This window comes from Antechinus flavipes, chromosome 6, assembly GCF_016432865.1.
Source record: "Antechinus flavipes isolate AdamAnt ecotype Samford, QLD, Australia chromosome 6, AdamAnt_v2, whole genome shotgun sequence".
NCBI lineage: Eukaryota > Metazoa > Chordata > Mammalia > Dasyuromorphia > Dasyuridae > Antechinus > Antechinus flavipes.
The window spans coordinates 243095609-243116385 of record NC_067403.1 but is presented as its reverse complement, the minus strand read 5'-3'; the positions used below and the strand labels follow the sequence as shown (position 1 = coordinate 243116385).

Genomic DNA, 20777 nt, shown 5'->3' with positions numbered 1-20777 from the left:
TTATTTTTGCGTGCAGCATAATAAAGGTGGAAATATGTATAAAGTAACTGCAATATATTAGATTACTTGTTATCTAGAGGAGAAGATGGGGAGAAGGGAGGGAAAAATTGGAACACAAGGTTTTGCATGGATGCATGTTGAAAAGCATTTTTTCATGTATTTGGAAAATAAAGCTTTTATTTACAAAAGGAAGTATGTATTAATTATTTTTAGTCATGCCTAACACTTTGTGATTCTATTTGTGGTTTCTTGGAAAAGATACTGTAGTGATTTGACATTTCATTCTCCAGCTCATTTTACAGCTGAGGAAACTGATGAAAGTAGGGTTAGGTGACTCATACTGAATTATGTAGCTTATCATATGTCTGAGATAAGCAAGATGGGTCTTCCTCACTTCAGGGCCAGCACTTTATCCACAGAATCATTTAACTGCCCTTGGTCAGAGATTTAAAAGAAGACCTGAATTCAAATTTGTCCTTTTATTCTGATTGACATTGGACAAATCACTTAACTTCTATGTCCTTCATTTTTTTTTTTATCTATAAGATGGAGAAAACAATAGGATCTTCACCACAGGGTTGTTAAGAATAAGAGATGTGAATAAAACAATGTATAAACCTTAAAACACCTTACAAATGTTATCCTAATCCTCATCATGATTATTTCTGACATTTCTTGGATTTGGTAGGTCTATTTTTACTTTCTCTTAATCAAGAATATATTTGATTTGAATGTTTAATTACTCAAATTTATGATATTGTACAGAGTCAATATTATCTGACTAAATTAAATACTGTCTTCATACTTCATAGACTCCTAAAGATTTGAGCTTAAAGATTATCATCAACTCCCTTATTTTCCTTATCCCTTTTAAAAGTTAAAAAAAAATCCAGAGATTTGAGAGAAATCTTAGAAATTAGTTAGGATATTTTTCTAGAAGTAGAATTTTTACAATGTCCCTGCCAAATGGGAGCTGTATTCTGCTTGAATTGATATTCAATTACTTCTATGCCTTATAAAGCTTAATTCCATTATTCAAATTCTAAGTTGTTATGATGTACCCAATTAATTTCATTTATTCTTAAAACTGAGATGAAAGTTAAAAAGCCAAAAGGATAAATAATAATATTAATAACAGCTAACATTTATATAATACTTTTTTTGTGCCAGACACAGCAAGTGTTCTATCACGTAATATTCACAAAACCCTGGAATATAGGTGCCATCATCATCAGGGATTAAGTGATTTTGCCACACCTTGAAGTGTCTGAGTCTGAATTCAAACTCAGGTCTTCCTGCCCAACTTACCGCTCTATCTATGCTTTTACTTGGACCCTTAAAAAGAAACAAAGACTCAGAAAGATTGTCACTTATCTAATATTACAACACTAATTACTGACAATATATCTCTTAGCTCATAGGTAAGAATACTTTCTGCCTTACCAAAGTGCTGTCACACTGAATTCATGGATTTAGGTGTAAGATTAAATCTGATACCAATTAGATACTTACAAAAAGAAGACAGAGTTATACTAAGAACATTTGATATTTGTCTATCTTTTAAAATTTACAAATTGTTTTTCATATATTTTCTCACTGGAGCATCAAAACTTAGAACTGCAAGTATAATTATCTTCTTATAGATAAGGGATATCAGTAGAGAGCTATTTAATAATTTGTCTATGATCTCAATTCTAAAAAGTGTCAAAATGTAATATAAACCAATTTTTTTTTTTCCGAAGGAGACAGACTGTAAAGGAAATAATAAAGACTTTTGGACTTCATCCCTGACTGTTCTCAGGGTGATCATTCTGCTGAAAACAAACCTCCAGAAACCTAACCAGAATCTATATATTGGCACATCTGTGACCCAGAAATAGGGTGAGTACAAAAATAGACAAGCAGGAAACTTTGCTGAAATGGGACAAATGCTTAGAAAAGAGCCTTCCCTGCCCCTAGAGAAATGTATAGCATGCATAGAAAAGCTAATTAAAAAACCAAGGTTTGATTGTAACTTGGAAGCAGATCATTGAACTCTGAAACATTAAAATACACATCTTCTTGGTTCTCTAAGGAAGAAGAATTAGAGCCAGACAAGTGGAAAGTAGTAGGAGAGCAAGTAATAGAACATTGCAATGATAATGGTCCTGATTCAATTCCTAAAGAAACATTCTATACGTATAATTTAATACAATTGGCTTTGAAAATTAGGTAAGTATTAGAATAAGGAAAAAGAAGAAAAAGCAGGAAGGGGAAGATACTGATAAAACAGCTGAAAAGCATGAAGAATTAGATTAGAAAGGAGTTAAGTACAATGCTGATGAAATTAAGGAATGTGGTGCTTCACAACAGGAGCCATTAGGGCATTCCCCATTTCTTGACCCTCTCCCCCTCAATTAACCCTTTATGGTGGAGGGAGAAGAGGAGGGGGAGGGGCAATGAAACAATCAGCACCACCCATGAAGCAGCTTTGTCTACCCCTTATGACAAGACTATAAAAGGCATTAGTTAAAACTAAAAAAGAAGGACAGGATATATCTGATTTAAGAATAGAAGCATAGTCTGTCATTCAAGAATTTGACTCTTCAGGTTAAGAAAGGAGAAGATACACTTCTTTTGATCTGAAAATTATTAAATATCTGAAAAAGGGTTGCACTCCTTATGGGGCTACATCATCTTATATTAAGATGGTATTAGAGAATTTGGCTTTTGAAATTTTAATCCCCTTAGTGATTGGAAATCTATAGCAAGGACATATTTAGAACCTGAACAAAACTTGTTGTGGCTTTCAGAGAATAATGAACTATGTAGAATACAAGACCAACGAAATAGACAAACTGCAGTTAATATACCTGTCACCTTTGATCAACTAGCAGGTATAGGTCATTATGAAGACACTTTGGCACAGATTAATTACCCTTTGATATCATATGAGCAAATTGCTGCTGCTGCTATCAAAGCATTAGGGCACCCTCCTAGGAAAACAAGATAGAGGGGAAGCCTTCACAAAAATAGAAAGTGTCCAAATGAACCCTTTGCTGATTTTGTGGGACATCTGAAGATAGCTGTCATACAAACTACTGGTAAAAATGCAAACAACAGGAATAATGAAAAAACAACTTTCTAGAGAAAATGCTAATGAGGTTTGTAGAAGAATACATACAGTATCGTTGTTGAGGTATATAATGATCTCCTGGTTCTGCTCATTTCACTTAGCATCAATTCATGTTAGTCTCTCCAAAATTCTCTGTGTTCATCCTGCTGGTCATTTCTTACAGAATAATAATATTCCATAACATTCATATACCACAATTTACCCAACCATTCTCCAATTGATGGGCATCCATTGATTTTCCAGTTTCTAGCCACTACAAACAGGGCTGTCCCAAACATTTTGGCACAAACAGATCACATTCCCTTCTTTAGTATCTCTTTGGGGTATAAGCCCAGAAGTAACACTGCTGGTTCAAAGGGTATGCACAGTTTGATAACTTTTTGGTCATAATTCCAGATTGCTCTCCAGAATGGTTGGATTTGTTCACTCCACCAACAATGCATCAGTGTCCCAGTTTTTCCGCATCCCCTCCAACATTCATCATTATTTTTTCCTGTCATCTTAGCCAATCTGACAGGTGTGTAGTGGTATCTCAGAGTTGTCTTAATTTGCATTTCTGTGATCAATAGTGATTTGGAACACTCTTTCATATGAGTGGCAATAGTTTCAATTTCATCATCTGAAAATTGGAATAGAAAAAATTTTAAAGGATATATGAAGTAATATTTACATTTATCTGAAAGATTTTTTAAACATCCATGAGCATTAGGCAGTGCAGTAACCTTAATGTTCTCATGATGAGAAGCACTTCTCACCCTGTACAAACTGTGAAAATAATACTTTTCATTAAAGTGAGCTTATCTGAGCCAAATGCTCAGTCATACAATCAAACTTGAGAGAGAAAGAAAGAGAGGGAAAATAGGAAGTGTCAACACTTTGGCAAGCAGTTTTCTTTGGGGATTTAGAGTCAGCTAGCTTCAGAGGCAGCTAAATATTTTTTATTCTTGTTAATGATATTTATTCCCCCAAGTTTCCACAGTTGTCACTATGGAAGAAGAACAAGTTTTGATTATTTGGAGATAGATTATTCAGTTTGCCAATTTTCTTTCATTTTTCTTATCAATAGATCTTTTGTTGGTCTGCTCTTTTGAAGGTTTCACAGATCAAGGGAGGAGGGGAATAGTATGAAGAATAATGAAGAATAATGCTGCTCATCCCCCCAAAAGCTTCCATTTCTAATACTTTGCTCTCTGAACCATGAAATTGAAAAATCAGGTAAAAAAAATTTAGGAATAGAAAACTCAGGGATCATCTTATGGATGACATGGGTTTTGTACCTAAGCTTCTTTACATCTTCCAATATGCGACACTACTGAGGTATTAAGTTATTGCTGACTAACAAATCACACTAATAAAATTTATGATATTGATGAAAAACAGCATATTTTTTCTGTAAATTCTATAGTTTTGGAAGTAGAATATAATAGAGACCTTAAATTTTTTTTGCTAAATAAATTTGGCTAAAATACATTTGTTTTTGAAATCCAAATAATTATCTTTTTTGTTGTTTTTATTTTAACTGCATAATTACTTTATGTCCAACTTCAATTCATATGAGGAATTCCAGTTTATATTACTAAATGGCCTTCCCTTGGCTTATAATCATGATATCTTTGTATACTGATACTCTGGCATACTGATACAAAGAATTTCATACTCACTCCCGTGTCTCCAATGTCTTTTATTAGGATTGCATTATTTTTTTCTTTTTCTTTTTTTAATAACATTTTTATTGACAGTACATATGCATGGGTAATTTTTTACAATATTATCCCTTGCACACACTTCTGTTCCAACTTTTCCCTTCTCTCCCTCCATCGCACATACATAGGCACACACATAGGGTGTACCTAATTCTGTCCATCACTGATTAATTGGGACTGAATTAGATCTTTTCTTTGTCAAAGATATCCACTTCCATCAGAATATATCCTAATACAGTATTGTTGTTGAGGTGTATAATGATCTCCTAGTTCTGCTCATTTCACTCAGCATTAGTTCATGTAAGTCTTTCCAAGCATCTCTGTATTCATCCTGCTGATCATTTCTTACAGAACAATAATATTCCATAACATTCATATATGAAAATTTACCCAACCATTCTCCAGTTGATGGGCATCCATTCATTTTCCAGTTTCTAGCCACTAAGAAAAGGACTACCACAAACATTTTGGCACATACAGATCCCTTTCCCTTCTTGAAGATCTCTTTGGGATTATAAGCCCAGTAGTAACACTGCTAAATCAAAGGGTATGCACAGATTGATAACTTTTTGGGCATAATTCCAGATTGTTCTCCAGAATGATTGGATTTGTTCAGAACTCCACCAACAATACATCAGTGTCCAGTTTTCCCACATCCCCTCCAACATTCATCATTATGTTTTCCTGTCATCTTAGCCAATCTGACAGGTATGTAGTGGTATCTCAAAGTTGTCTTAATTTGCATTTCTCTGATCAATAGTGATTTGGAACACTTACATATGAGTGGAAATAGTTTCAATCTCATCATCAGAAAATTTTCTGTTCATATCCTTTGACCATTTATCAACCAGAAAATGGCTTGATTTCTTATAAATTAAAGTCAATTCTCTATATATTTTGGAAATGAGGCCTTTATCAGAACCTTTAATTGTAAAAATGTTTTCCCAGTTTGTTGCTTCCCTTCTAATCTTGTTTGCATTAGTTTTGCTAGTACAAAAGCTTTTTAATTTGATACAAACAAGATTTTCTATGTGATCAATAATGATCTCTAGTTCGTCTTTGGTCACAAATTCCCAGGTTTTATTGATTTTCCCAGGTTTTATTGTTTTTTTTTAATAAAACCTTTTTAATTTAACATAATCAAAATTATTTGCATCGCTTTTCTAATGTTCTCTAGGTTTTTTTTGGCCATAAACTCCTCCCTTCTCTACAGATCTGAGACTAACTATACCTTGTTCTCTTAATTTGCTTATAGTATCACTCTTAATGTCTAAACCATAAACTCATTTTGACCTTGTCTTGGTTAGGATGCTAGGTGTCGATCAATGCCAAATTTCTGCTATATTAATGTCCAATTATCCCAGCAATTCTGGTCACATAGTGAGTAATTATTCCAGAAACTGGAGTCTTTGGGTTTATCAAGCACTAGACTGCTGTAATCATTGACTATTGTGTATTCTGAGTCTCACCTAGTCTACTGATCAATTACTTTACTTATTAACAAGTACCAAATTGTTTTTATGATCAGTGCTTTATGATGGAGAAATTTTTAATGCTGTAAGTTCACTTACTTGGCAATAAAACCAGTCTCAGAAGTATAACTCTATTTAGCTTCTGAATATTTTATTTATGTCAAAAATGATCTGGCTTTCCCCCTAAATTTCCATTTACAATGGCTTTCATCTTTGATTTCACATGAAAAAAGTTATAGTTATTATATTTCATATGTTGTTGATGTGTTTCTTAATTCACTGAAGCTCAACATATTAGAAAAATATTGATATAAATATATACCTGAAAAATATTCAGATAGATATTGATGTAGAAATTGTATATTTAATAATAGAATGTTTCTATTTTTGAAAATCCAACAAGAAATTTGCTGGCATTTGAAGTTTCCAAACAATAATCTGATCACAAAAAACAGTTGAAACTAGACTAAATTCAATTGAAAGGCAATAAGAAGGAAATGCCAGAAGTAGAATCAATGTTTAGAACGGGGAAAACTGTAATAATTCCATGAGAAAAAAGAATTAATTCTTTAGTTATGTGTCTAGAAAATTTGAATCCAATCCTTTATATTCAGGTGTGCTAATCATTGTTGCATTCAATTCGATCAATCTTGTGCAAAAAAAATACTTAAAAATGCTGCAAAACCTCCGTGATGTGCATCAAAGATTTGCAGAAATTGACATTCATGTCATGGCTCTCATGATGTAACAGGAGGTAATATTAAAGGTTTAATAACTACCGTTCTTTCTTTTTTGACAATGCTACAAGAAGCTTGCTTGCATTTGAATTTTCCAAACAAAAACCGGATCATAAGAAACACTGAATACTAGACTAAAATCAATTGAATGGCAATAAGAGAGGAAAAATGCAAGAAGTAGAATCAATGTTTAGAACGGGGAAAACTGTAATAATTCCATGAGAAAAAAGAATTAATTCTTTAGTTATGTGTCTAGAAAATTTGAATCAAATCCTTCGAATTCAGGTGTTCTGATCATTGTTGCATTCAATTCGATCAATCTTATGCAAAAAAAAAATACTTAAAAATGCTGCAAAACCTCCGTGATGTGCATCAAACTTTTGCAGAAATTGACATTCATGTCATGGCTCTCATGATGTAACAGGAAGTAATATTTAAGATTTAATAACTACCATTCTTTCTTTTTGGAAAATCCAACAAGAAATTTGCTGGCATTTGAAGTTTCCAAACAATAATCTGATCACAAAAAACATTTGAAACTAGACTAAATTCAATTGAAAGGCAATAAGAAGAAAATGCCAGAAGTAGAATCAATGTTTAGAACGGGGAAAACTGTAATAAATCCATGAGAAAAGAAGTAATTCTTTTGATATGTGTCTAGAAAATTTGAATCAAATCCTCTGAATTCAGGTGTGCTAATCATTGTTGCCTTCAATTCGATCAATCTTATGCAAAAAAATACTTAAAAATGCTGCAAAACCTCCGTGATGTGCATCAAACTTTTGCAGAAATTGACATTCATGTCATGGCTCTCATGATGTAACAGGAAGTAATATTTAAGATTTAATAACTACCATTCTTTCTTTTTTCACAATGCTACAAGAAGGTTGCTGGAATTTGAATTTTTCAAACAAAAACCTGATTACAAAAAACAGTGGAAACTAGACTCAATTCAATTGAAAGGCAATAAGAAGGAAATGCCAGAAGTAGAATCAATGTTTAGAACGGGGAAAACTGTAATAATTCCATGAGAAAAAGAAGTAATTCTTTTGATATGTGTCTAGAAAATTTGCATCAACAGCTTTGAATTCAGGTGTGCTAATCATTGTTGCCTTCAATTCGATCAATCTTATGCAAAAAAAAAATACTTAAAAATGCTGCAAAACCTCCGTGATGTGCATCAAAGATTTGCAGAAATTGACATTCATTTCATGGCTCTCATGATGTAACAGGAAGTAATATTTAAGATTTAATAAATACCATTCTTTCTTTTTTGACAATGCTACAAGAAGGTTGCTGGCATTTAAATTTTCCAAAGAAAAACCTTTTTACAAAAAACAGTGGAAACTAGACTCAATTCAATTGAAAGGCAATAAGAAGGAAATGCCAGAAGTAGAATCAATGTTTAGAACGGGGAAAACTGTAATAATTCCATGAGAAAAAGAAGTAATTCTTTTGATATGTGTCTAGAAAATTTGAATCAAATCCTCTGAATTCAGGTGTGCTAATCATTGTTGCCTTCAATTCGATCAATCTTATGCAAGGAGAAATACTTACCTATGCTGCAAAGCCTCAGTGATGTGCATCAAACTTTTGCAGAAATTGACATTCATTCCATGGCCCTCATGAAATAAGAGGAAGTAATGCATAAAATGTAATAACTACCATTCTTTCTTTTTTGACAATCCTACAAGAAGGTTGCTGGAATTTGACTTTTTCAAACAAAAACCTGATTACAAAAAACAGTGGAAACTAGACTCAATTCAATTGAAAGGCAATAAGAAGGAAATGCCAGAAGTAGAATCAATGTTTAGAACGGGGAAAACTGTAATAATTCCATGAGAAAAAGAAGTAATTCTTTTGATATGTGTCTAGAAAATTTGCATCAACAGCTTTGAATTCAGGTGTGCTAATCATTGATGCCTTCAATCGATCAATCTTATGCAAAAAAATACTTAAAAATGCTGCAAAACCTCCGTGATGTGCATCAAAGATTTGCAGAAATTGACATTCATTCCATGGCCCTCATGAAATAAGAGGAAGTAATGCATAAAATGTAATAACTACCATTCTTTCTTTTTGGAAAATCCAACAAGAAATTTGCTGGCATTTGAAGTTTCCAAACAATAATCTGATCACAAAAAACATTTGAAACTAGACTAAATTCAATTGAAAGGCAATAAGAAGGAAATGCCAGAAGTAGAATCAATGTTTAGAACGGGGAAAACTGTAATAATTCCATGAGAAAAAGAAGTAATTCTTTTGATATGTGTCTAGAAAATTTGAATCAACAGCTTTGAATTCAGGTGTGCTAATCATTGATGCCTTCAATCGATCAATCTTATGCAAAAAAATACTTAAAAATGCTGCAAAACCTCCGTGATGTGCATCAAACTTTTGCAGAAATTGACATTCATTCCATGGCCCTCATGAAATAAGAGGAAGTAATGCATAAAATGTAATAACTACCATTCTTTCTTTTTTCACAATGCTACAAGAAGGTTGCTGGAATTTGAATTTTTCAAACAAAAACCTGATTACAAAAAACACTGGAAACTAGACTAAATTCAATTGAAAGGCAATAAGAAGGAAATGCCAGAAGTAGAATCAATGTTTAGAACGGGGAAAACTGTAATAATTCCATGAGAAAAAAGAATTAATTCTTTAGTTATGTGTCTAGAAAATTTGCATCAACAGCTTTGAATTCAGGTGTTCTGATCATTGTTGCATTCAATTCGATCAATCTTATGCAAGGAGAAATACTTACCTATGCTGCAAAGCCTCAGTGATGTGCATCAAAGATTTGCAGAAATTGACATTCATTTCATGGCTGTCATGATGTAACAGGAAGTAATATTTAAGATTTCATAACTACCATTCTTTCTTTTTTGACAATGCTACAAGAAGGTTGCTGGCATTTAAATTTTCCAAAGAAAAACCTTTTTACAAAAAACAGTGGAAACTAGACTCAATTCAATTGAAAGGCAATAAGAAGGAAATGCCAGAAGTAGAATCAATGTTTAGAACGGGGAAAACTGTAATAATTCCATGAGAAAAAGAATTAATACTTTAGATATATGTCCAGAAAATTTGAATCAAATCTTTTGAATTCAGGTGTGCTAATCATTGTTGCCTTCAATTCGATCAATCTTATGCAAAAAAAAAATAATTAAAAATGCTGCAAAACCTCCGTGATGTGCATCAAAGATTTGCAGAAATTGACATTCATTTCATGGCTGTCATGATGTAACAGGAAGTATTATTTAAGATTTAATAACTACCGTTCTTTCTTTTTTCACAATGCTACAAGAAGGTTGCTGGCATTTAAATTTTCCAAAGAAAAACCTTTTCACAAAAAACACTGGAAACTAGACTAAATTCAATTGAAAGGCAATAAGAAGGAAATGCCAGAAGTAGAATCAATGTTTAGAACGGGGAAAACTGTAATAATTCCATGAGAAAAAGAATTAATACTTTAGATATATGTCCAGAAAATTTGAATCAAATCTTTTGAATTCAGGTGTGCTAATCATTGTTGCCTTCAATTCGATCAATCTTATGCAAAAAAAAATACTTAAAAATGCTGCAAAACCTCCGTGATGTGCATCAAAGATTTGCAGAAATTGACATTCATTTCATGGCTGTCATGATGTAACAGGAAGTATTATTTAAGATTTAATAACTACCGTTCTTTCTTTTTTCACAATGCTACAAGAAGGTTGCTGGAATTTGAATTTTTCAAACAAAAACCTGATTACAAAAAACAGTGGAAACTAGACTCAATTCAATTGAAAGGCAATAAGAAGAAAATGCCAGAAGTAGAATCAATGTTTAGAACGGGGAAAACTGTAATAATTCCATGAGAAAAAGAAGTAATTCTTTTGATATATGTCCAGAAAATTTGAATCCAATCCTTTATATTCAGGTGTGCTAATCATTGTTGCATTCAATTCGATCAATCTTGTGCAAAAAAATACTTAAAAATGCTGCAAAACCTCCGTGATGTGCATCAAACTTTTGCAGAAATTGACATTCATGTCATGGCTCTCATGATGTAACAGGAAGTAATATTTAAGATTTAATAAATACCATTCTTTCTTTTTTGACAATCCTACAAGAAGGTTGCTGGAATTTGAATTTTTCAAACAAAAACCTGATTACAAAAAACAGTGGAAACTAGACTAAATTCAATTGAAAGGCAATAAGAAGGAAATGCCAGAAGTAGAATCAATGTTTAGAACGGGGAAAACTGTAATAATTCCATGAGAAAAAAGAATTAATTCTTTAGTTATGTGTCTAGAAAATTTGAATCAAATCCTTCGAATTCAGGTGTTCTGATCATTGTTGCATTCAATTCGATCAATCTTATGCAAGGAGAAATACTTACCTATGCTGCAAAGCCTCAGTGATGTGCATCAAAGATTTGCAGAAATTGACATTCATTTCATGGCTGTCATGATGTAACAGGAAGTATTATTTAAGATTTAATAACTACCGTTCTTTCTTTTTTCACAATGCTACAAGAAGGTTGCTGGAATTTGAATTTTTCAAACAAAAACCTGATTACAAAAAACAGTGGAAACTAGACTCAATTCAATTGAAAGGCAATAAGAAGAAAATGCCAGAAGTAGAATCAATGTTTAGAACGGGGAAAACTGTAATAATTCCATGAGAAAAAGAAGTAATTCTTTTGATATATGTCCAGAAAATTTGAATCCAATCCTTTATATTCAGGTGTGCTAATCATTGTTGCATTCAATTCGATCAATCTTGTGCAAAAAAATACTTAAAAATGCTGCAAAACCTCCGTGATGTGCATCAAACTTTTGCAGAAATTGACATTCATGTCATGGCTCTCATGATGTAACAGGAAGTAATATTTAAGATTTAATAAATACCATTCTTTCTTTTTTGACAATCCTACAAGAAGGTTGCTGGAATTTGAATTTTTCAAACAAAAACCTGATTACAAAAAACAGTGGAAACTAGACTCAATTCAATTGAAAGGCAATAAGAAGAAAATGCCAGAAGTAGAATCAATGTTTAGAACGGGGAAAACTGTAATAAATCCATGAGAAAAGAAGTAATTCTTTTGATATGTGTCTAGAAAATTTGAATCAAATCCTCTGAATTCAGGTGTGCTAATCATTGTTGCCTTCAATTCGATCAATCTTATGCAAAAAAAATACTTAAAAATGCTGCAAAACCTCCGTGATGTGCATCAAACTTTTGCAGAAATTGACATTCATTTCATGGCTCTCATGATGTAACAGGAGGTAATATTAAAGGTTTAATAACGACCATTCTTTCTTTTTTGACAATGCTACAAGAAGCTTGCTTGCATTTGAATTTTCCAAACAAAAACCGGATCATAAGAAACACTGAATACTAGACTAAAATCAATTGAATGGCAATAAGAGAGGAAAAATGCAAGAAGTAGAATCAATGCTTAAAAAAGAGAAAACTGCAATAATTCCATGGGAAAAGAGTGCTTTTAAAGAAAAACCCCTTGACTTACACTTAAATATAAATATAAAACTGTGTGCCAGTAGGTAAAATAAATTGAAATAAGATAGAATCAATATAAACATCTCAGGTAGTTCACAGGACAATAAATAGTGGGAAAAGAGCCAAGTAGTTACTGGTGTCTACCAAGTTAAATCAAAGGATAGCATAGACAAAGATAGATGCAAGAAAATAAAAACGAGAATAAACATTAATGCTTTAGATAGGTGTCTAGAAAATTTGCATCAACAGCTTTGAATTCAGGTGTGCTAATCATTGATGCCTTCAATCGATCAATCTTATGCAGAGAGGAATGCTTACCTATGCTCCAAAACCTCAGTGATTTACAACAAAGTTTTGCATAAATTGACATTCATTCCATGGCCCTCATGAAATAAGAGGAAGTAATGCATAAAATGTAATAACTACCATTCTTTCTTTTTGGAAAATCCAACAAGAAATTTGCTGGCATTTGAAGTTTCCAAACAATAATCTGATCACAAAAAACATTTGAAACTAGACTAAATTCAATTGAAAGGCAATAAGAAGGAAATGCCAGAAGTAGAATCAATGTTTAGAACGGGGAAAACTGTAATAATTCCATGAGAAAAAAGAATTAATTCTTTAGTTATGTGTCTAGAAAATTTGAATCAAATCCTTCGAATTCAGGTGTTCTGATCATTGTTGCATTCAATTCGATCAATCTTATGCAAGGAGAAATACTTACCTATGCTGCAAAGCCTCCGTGATGTGCATCAAAGATTTGCAGAAATTGACATTCATTTCATGGCTGTCATGATGTAACAGGAAGTATTATTTAAGATTTAATAACTACCGTTCTTTCTTTTTTCACAATGCTACAAGAAGGTTGCTGGAATTTGAATTTTTCAAACAAAAACCTGATTACAAAAAACAGTGGAAACTAGACTCAATTCAATTGAAAGGCAATAAGAAGAAAATGCCAGAAGTAGAATCAATGTTTAGAACGGGGAAAACTGTAATAATTCCATGAGAAAAAGAAGTAATTCTTTTGATATATGTCCAGAAAATTTGAATCCAATCCTTTATATTCAGGTGTGCTAATCATTGTTGCATTCAATTCGATCAATCTTGTGCAAAAAAATACTTAAAAATGCTGCAAAACCTCCGTGATGTGCATCAAACTTTTGCAGAAATTGACATTCATGTCATGGCTCTCATGATGTAACAGGAAGTAATATTTAAGATTTAATAAATACCATTCTTTCTTTTTTGACAATCCTACAAGAAGGTTGCTGGAATTTGAATTTTTCAAACAAAAACCTGATTACAAAAAACAGTGGAAACTAGACTCAATTCAATTGAAAGGCAATAAGAAGAAAATGCCAGAAGTAGAATCAATGTTTAGAACGGGGAAAACTGTAATAAATCCATGAGAAAAGAAGTAATTCTTTTGATATGTGTCTAGAAAATTTGAATCAAATCCTCTGAATTCAGGTGTGCTAATCATTGTTGCCTTCAATTCGATCAATCTTATGCAAAAAAAATACTTAAAAATGCTGCAAAACCTCCGTGATGTGCATCAAACTTTTGCAGAAATTGACATTCATTTCATGGCTCTCATGATGTAACAGGAGGTAATATTAAAGGTTTAATAACTACCATTCTTTCTTTTTTGACAATGCTACAAGAAGCTTGCTTGCATTTGAATTTTCCAAACAAAAACCGGATCATAAGAAACACTGAATACTAGACTAAAATCAATTGAATGGCAATAAGAGAGGAAAAATGCAAGAAGTAGAATCAATGCTTAAAAAAGAGAAAACTGCAATAATTCCATGGGAAAAGAGTGCTTTTAAAGAAAAACCCCTTGACTTACACTTAAATATAAATATAAAACTGTGTGCCAGTAGGTAAAATAAATTGAAATAAGATAGAATCAATATAAACATCTCAGGTAGTTCACAGGACAATAAATAGTGGGAAAAGAGCCAAGTAGTTACTGGTGTCTACCAAGTTAAATCAAAGGATAGCATAGACAAAGATAGATGCAAGAAAATAAAAACGAGAATAAACATTAATGCTTTAGATAGGTGTCTAGAAAATTTGCATCAACAGCTTTGAATTCAGGTGTGCTAATCATTGATGCCTTCAATCGATCAATCTTATGCAGAGAGGAATGCTTACCTATGCTCCAAAACCTCAGTGATTTACAACAAAGTTTTGCATAAATTGACATTCATTCCATGGCCCTCATGAAATAAGAGGAAGTAATGCATAAAATGTAATAACTACCATTCTTTCTTTTTGGAAAATCCAACAAGAAATTTGCTGGCATTTGAAGTTTCCAAACAATAATCTGATCACAAAAAACATTTGAAACTAGACTAAATTCAATTGAAAGGCAATAAGAAGGAAATGCCAGAAGTAGAATCAATGTTTAGAACGGGGAAAACTGTAATAATTCCATGAGAAAAAAGAATTAATTCTTTAGTTATGTGTCTAGAAAATTTGAATCAAATCCTTCGAATTCAGGTGTTCTGATCATTGTTGCATTCAATTCGATCAATCTTATGCAAGGAGAAATACTTACCTATGCTGCAAAGCCTCCGTGATGTGCATCAAAGATTTGCAGAAATTGACATTCATTTCATGGCTGTCATGATGTAACAGGAAGTATTATTTAAGATTTAATAACTACCGTTCTTTCTTTTTTCACAATGCTACAAGAAGGTTGCTGGAATTTGACTTTTTCAAACAAAAACCTGATTACAAAAAACAGTGGAAACTAGACTCAATTCAATTGAAAGGCAATAAGAAGGAAATGCCAGAAGTAGAATCAATGTTTAGAACGGGGAAAACTGTAATAATTCCATGAGAAAAAGAAGTAATTCTTTTGATATATGTCCAGAAAATTTGAATCCAATCCTTTATATTCAGGTGTGCTAATCATTGTTGCATTCAATTCGATCAATCTTATGCAAAAAAAATACTTAAAAATGCTGCAAAACCTCCGTGATGTGCATCAAACTTTTGCAGAAATTGACATTCATTTCATGGCTCTCATGATGTAACAGGAGGTAATATTAAAGGTTTAATAACTACCATTCTTTCTTTTTTGACAATGCTACAAGAAGCTTGCTTGCATTTGAATTTTCCAAACAAAAACCGGATCATAAGAAACACTGAATACTAGACTAAAATCAATTGAATGGCAATAAGAGAGGAAAAATGCAAGAAGTAGAATCAATGTTTAGAACGGGGAAAACTGTAATAAATCCATGAGAAAAGAAGTAATTCTTTTGATATATGTCCAGAAAATTTGAATCCAATCCTTTATATTCAGGTGTGCTAATCATTGTTGCATTCAATTCGATCAATCTTGTGCAAAAAAATACTTAAAAATGCTGCAAAACCTCCGTGATGTGCATCAAACTTTTGCAGAAATTGACATCCATTTCATGGCTGTCATGATGTAACAGGAGGTAATATTAAAGGTTTAATAACGACCATTCTTTCTTTTTTGACAATCCTACAAGAAGGTTGCTGGAATTTGAATTTTTCAAACAAAAACCTGATCATAAGAAACACTGAATACTAGACTAAAATCAATTGAATGGCAATAAGAGAGGAAAAATGCAAGAAGTAGAATCAATGTTTAGAACGGGGAAAACTGTAATAAATCCATGAGAAAAGAAGTAATTCTTTTGATATATGTCCAGAAAATTTGAATCCAATCCTTTATATTCAGGTGTGCTAATCATTGTTGCATTCAATTCGATCAATCTTGTGCAAAAAAAATACTTAAAAATGCTGCAAAACCTCCGTGATGTGCATCAAACTTTTGCAGAAATTGACATCCATTTCATGGCTGTCATGATGTAACAGGAGGTAATATTAAAGGTTTAATAACGACCATTCTTTCTTTTTTGACAATGCTACAAGAAGGTTGCTGGAATTTGAATTTTTCAAACAAAAACCTGATTACAAAAAACAGTGGAAACTAGACTCAATTCAATTGAAAGGCAATAAGAAGAAAATGCCAGAAGTAGAATCAATGTTTAGAACGGGGAAAACTGTAATAAATCCATGAGAAAAGAAGTAATTCTTTTGATATGTGTCTAGAAAATTTGAATCAAATCCTCTGAATTCAGGTGTGCTAATCATTGTTGCCTTCAATTCGATCAATCTTATGCAAAAAAAATACTTAAAAATGCTGCAAAACCTCCGTGATGTGCATCAAACTTTTGCAGAAATTGACATTCATGTCATGGCTCTCATGATGTAACAGGAAGTAATATTTAAGATTTAATAAATACCATTCTTTCTTTTTTGACAATCCTACAAGAAGCTTGCTTGCATTTGAATTTTCCAAACAAAAACCGGATCATAAGAAACACTGAATACTAGACTAAAATCAATTGAATGGCAATAAGAGAGGAAAACTGCAAGAAGTAGAATCAATGTTTAGAACGGGGAAAACTGTAATAAATCCATGAGAAAAGAAGTAATTCTTTTGATATGTGTCTAGAAAATTTGAATCAAATCCTTCGAATTCAGGTGTTCTGATCATTGTTGCATTCAATTCGATCAATCTTATGCAAGGAGAAATACTTACCTATGCTGCAAAGCCTCCGTGATGTGCATCAAAGATTTGCAGAAATTGACATTCATTTCATGGCTGTCATGATGTAACAGGAAGTAATATTTAAGATTTAATAACTACCATTCTTTCTTTTTTGACAATGCTACAAGAAGCTTGCTTGCATTTGAATTTTCCAAACAAAAACCGGATCATAAGAAACACTGAATACTAGACTAAAATCAATTGAATGGCAATAAGAGAGGAAAAATGCAAGAAGTAGAATCAATGTTTAGAACGGGGAAAACTGTAATAATTCCATGAGAAAAAAGAATTAATTCTTTAGTTATGTGTCTAGAAAATTTGAATCAAATCCTTCGAATTCAGGTGTTCTGATCATTGTTGCCTTCAATTCGATCAATCTTATGCAAAAAAAAAATACTTAAAAATGCTGCAAAACCTCCGTGATGTGCATCAAAGATTTGCAGAAATTGACATTCATTTCATGGCTGTCATGATGTAACAGGAAGTATTATTTAAGATTTAATAACTACCGTTCTTTCTTTTTTCACAATGCTACAAGAAGGTTGCTGGAATTTGAATTTTTCAAACAAAAACCTGATTACAAAAAACAGTGGAAACTAGACTCAATTCAATTGAAAGGCAATAAGAAGAAAATGCCAGAAGTAGAATCAATGTTTAGAACGGGGAAAACTGTAATAAATCCATGAGAAAAGAAGTAATTCTTTTGATATGTGTCTAGAAAATTTGAATCCAATCCTTTATATTCAGGTGTGCTAATCATTGATGCCTTCAATCGATCAATCTTATGCAAAAAAATACTTAAAAATGCTGCAAAACCTCCGTGATGTGCATCAAACTTTTGCAGAAATTGACATTCATTCCATGGCCCTCATGAAATAAGAGGAAGTAATGCATAAAATGTAATAACTACCATTCTTTCTTTTTTGACAATGCTACAAGAAGCTTGCTTGCATTTGAATTTTCCAAACAAAAACCTGATTACAAAAAACAGTGGAAACTAGACTCAATTCAATTGAAAGGCAATAAGAAGGAAATGCCAGAAGTAGAATCAATGTTTAGAACGGGGAAAACTGTAATAAATCCATGAGAAAAGAAGTAATTCTTTTGATATGTGTCTAGAAAATTTGCATCAACAGCTTTGAATTCAGGTGTGCTAATCATTGTTGCATTCAATTCGATCAATCTTGTGCAAAAAAATACTTAAAAATGCTGCAAAACCTCCGTGATGTGCATCAAAGATTTGCAGAAATTGACATTCATTCCATGGCCCTCATGAAATAAGAGGAAGTAATGCATAAAATGTAATAACTACCATTCTTTCTTTTTTGACAATGCTACAAGAAGCTTGCTTGCATTTGAATTTTCCAAACAAAAACCGGATCATAAGAAACACTGAATACTAGACTAAAATCAATTGAATGGCAATAAGAGAGGAAAAATGCAAGAAGTAGAATCAATGCTTAAAAAAGAGAAAACTGCAATAATTCCATGGGAAAAGAGTGCTTTTAAAGAAAAACCCCTTGACTTACACTTAAATATAAATATAAAACTGTGTGCCAGTAGGTAAAATAAATTGAAATAAGATAGAATCAATATAAACATCTCAGGTAGTTCACAGGACAATAAATAGTGGGAAAAGAGCCAAGTAGTTACTGGTGTCTACCAAGTTAAATCAAAGGATAGCATAGACAAAGATAGATGCAAGAAAATAAAAACGAGAATAAACATTAATGCTTTAGATAGGTGTCTAGAAAATTTGCATCAACAGCTTTGAATTCAGGTGTGCTAATCATTGATGCCTTCAATCGATCAATCTTATGCAGAGAGGAATGCTTACCTATGCTCCAAAACCTCAGTGATTTACAACAAAGTTTTGCATAAATTGACATTCATTCCATGGCCCTCATGAAATAAGAGGAAGTAATGCATAAAATGTAATAACTACCATTCTTTCTTTTTGGAAAATCCAACAAGAAATTTGCTGGCATTTGAAGTTTCCAAACAATAATCTGATCACAAAAAACATTTGAAACTAGACTAAATTCAATTGAAAGGCAATAAGAAGGAAATGCCAGAAGTAGAATCAATGTTTAGAACGGGGAAAACTGTAATAATTCCATGAGAAAAAAGAATTAATTCTTTAGTTATGTGTCTAGAAAATTTGAATCAAATCCTTCGAATTCAGGTGTTCTGATCATTGTTGCATTCAATTCGATCAATCTTATGCAAGGAGAAATACTTACCTATGCTGCAAAGCCTCCGTGATGTGCATCAAACTTTTGCAGAAATTGACATCCATTTCATGGCTGTCATGATGTAACAGGAAGTATTATTTAAGATTTAATAACTACCGTTCTTTCTTTTTTGACAATGCTACAAGAAGCTTGCTTGCATTTGAATTTTCCAAACAAAAACCGGATCATAAGAAACACTGAATACTAGACTAAAATCAATTGAATGGCAATAAGAGAGGAAAAATGCAAGAAGTAGAATCAATGCTTAAAAAAGAGAAAACTGCAATAATTCCATGGGAAAAGAGTGCTTTTAAAGAAAAACCCCTTGACTTACACTTAAATATAAATATAAAACTGTGTGCCAGTAGGTAAAATAAATTGAAATAAGATAGAATCAATATAAACATCTCAGGTAGTTCACAGGACAATAAATAGTGGGAAAAGAGCCAAGTAGTTACTGGTGTCTACCAAGTTAAATCAAAGGATAGCATAGACAAAGATAGATGCAAGAAAATAAAAACGAGAATAAACATTAATGCTTTAGATAGGTGTCTAGAAAATTTGCATCAACAGCTTTGAATTCAGGTGTGCTAATCATTGATGCCTTCAATCGATCAATCTTATGCAGAGAGGAATGCTTACCTATGCTCCAAAACCTCAGTGATTTACAACAAAGTTTTGCATAAATTGACATTCATTCCATGGCCCTCATGAAATAAGAGGAAGTAATGCATAAAATGTAATAACTACCATTCTTTCTTTTTGGAAAATCCAACAAGAAATTTGCTGGCATTTGAAGTTTCCAAACAATAATCTGATCACAAAAAACATTTGAAACTAGACTAAATTCAATTGAAAGGCAATAAGAAGGAAATGCCAGAAGTAGAATCAATGTTTAGAACGGGGAAAACTGTAATAATTCCATGAGAAAAAAGAATTAATTCTTTAGTTATGTGTCTAGAAAATTTGAATCAAATCCTTCGAATTCAGGTGTTCTGATCATTGTTGCATTCAATTCGATCAATCTTATGCAAGGAGAAATACTTACCTATGCTGCAAAGCCTCCGTGATGTGCATCAAAGATTTGCAGAAATTGACATTCATTTCATGGCTGTCATGATGTAACAGGAAGTAATATTTAAGATTTCATAACTACCATTCTTTCTTTTTTGACAATGCTACAAGAAGGTTGCTGGAATTTGACTTTTTCAAACAAAAACCTGATTACAAAAAACAGTGGAAACTAGACTCAATTCAATTGAAAGGCAATAAGAAGAAAATGCCAGAAGTAGAATCAATGTTTAGAACGGGGAAAACTGTAATAATTCCATGAGAAAAAAGAATTAATTCTTTAGTTATGTGTCTAGAAAATTTGAATCCAATCCTTTATATTCAGGTGTGCTAA

At 32.3% G+C, this 20777-nt stretch overlaps 2 long non-coding RNA genes across 9 annotated transcripts; one reads left to right on the top strand and one right to left on the bottom strand.

Annotated features, from left to right (window-relative positions):
- Positions 1 to 10786: 10786 nt before the first annotated feature.
- On the bottom strand, positions 10787 to 20684 carry LOC127541337 (uncharacterized). The gene is made up of 2 exons (XR_007948441.1): positions 20593 to 20684; positions 10787 to 11180 (listed from the first exon to the last, which is right to left on the bottom strand). It is a non-coding gene; the product is annotated as an uncharacterized LOC127541337 (long non-coding RNA).
- LOC127541336 (uncharacterized) lies at positions 14064 to 20413 on the top strand. 8 transcript variants are annotated; one of them, XR_007948435.1, is made up of 3 exons: positions 14064 to 14160; positions 16415 to 16459; positions 19522 to 20413. It is a non-coding gene; the product is annotated as an uncharacterized LOC127541336 (long non-coding RNA). The 8 variants fall into 8 exon arrangements; XR_007948433.1 differs by lacking the exon at positions 19522 to 20413 and adding an exon at positions 18483 to 19374; XR_007948438.1 differs by lacking the exon at positions 19522 to 20413 and adding an exon at positions 17270 to 17350.
- Positions 20685 to 20777: the final 93 nt, after the last annotated feature.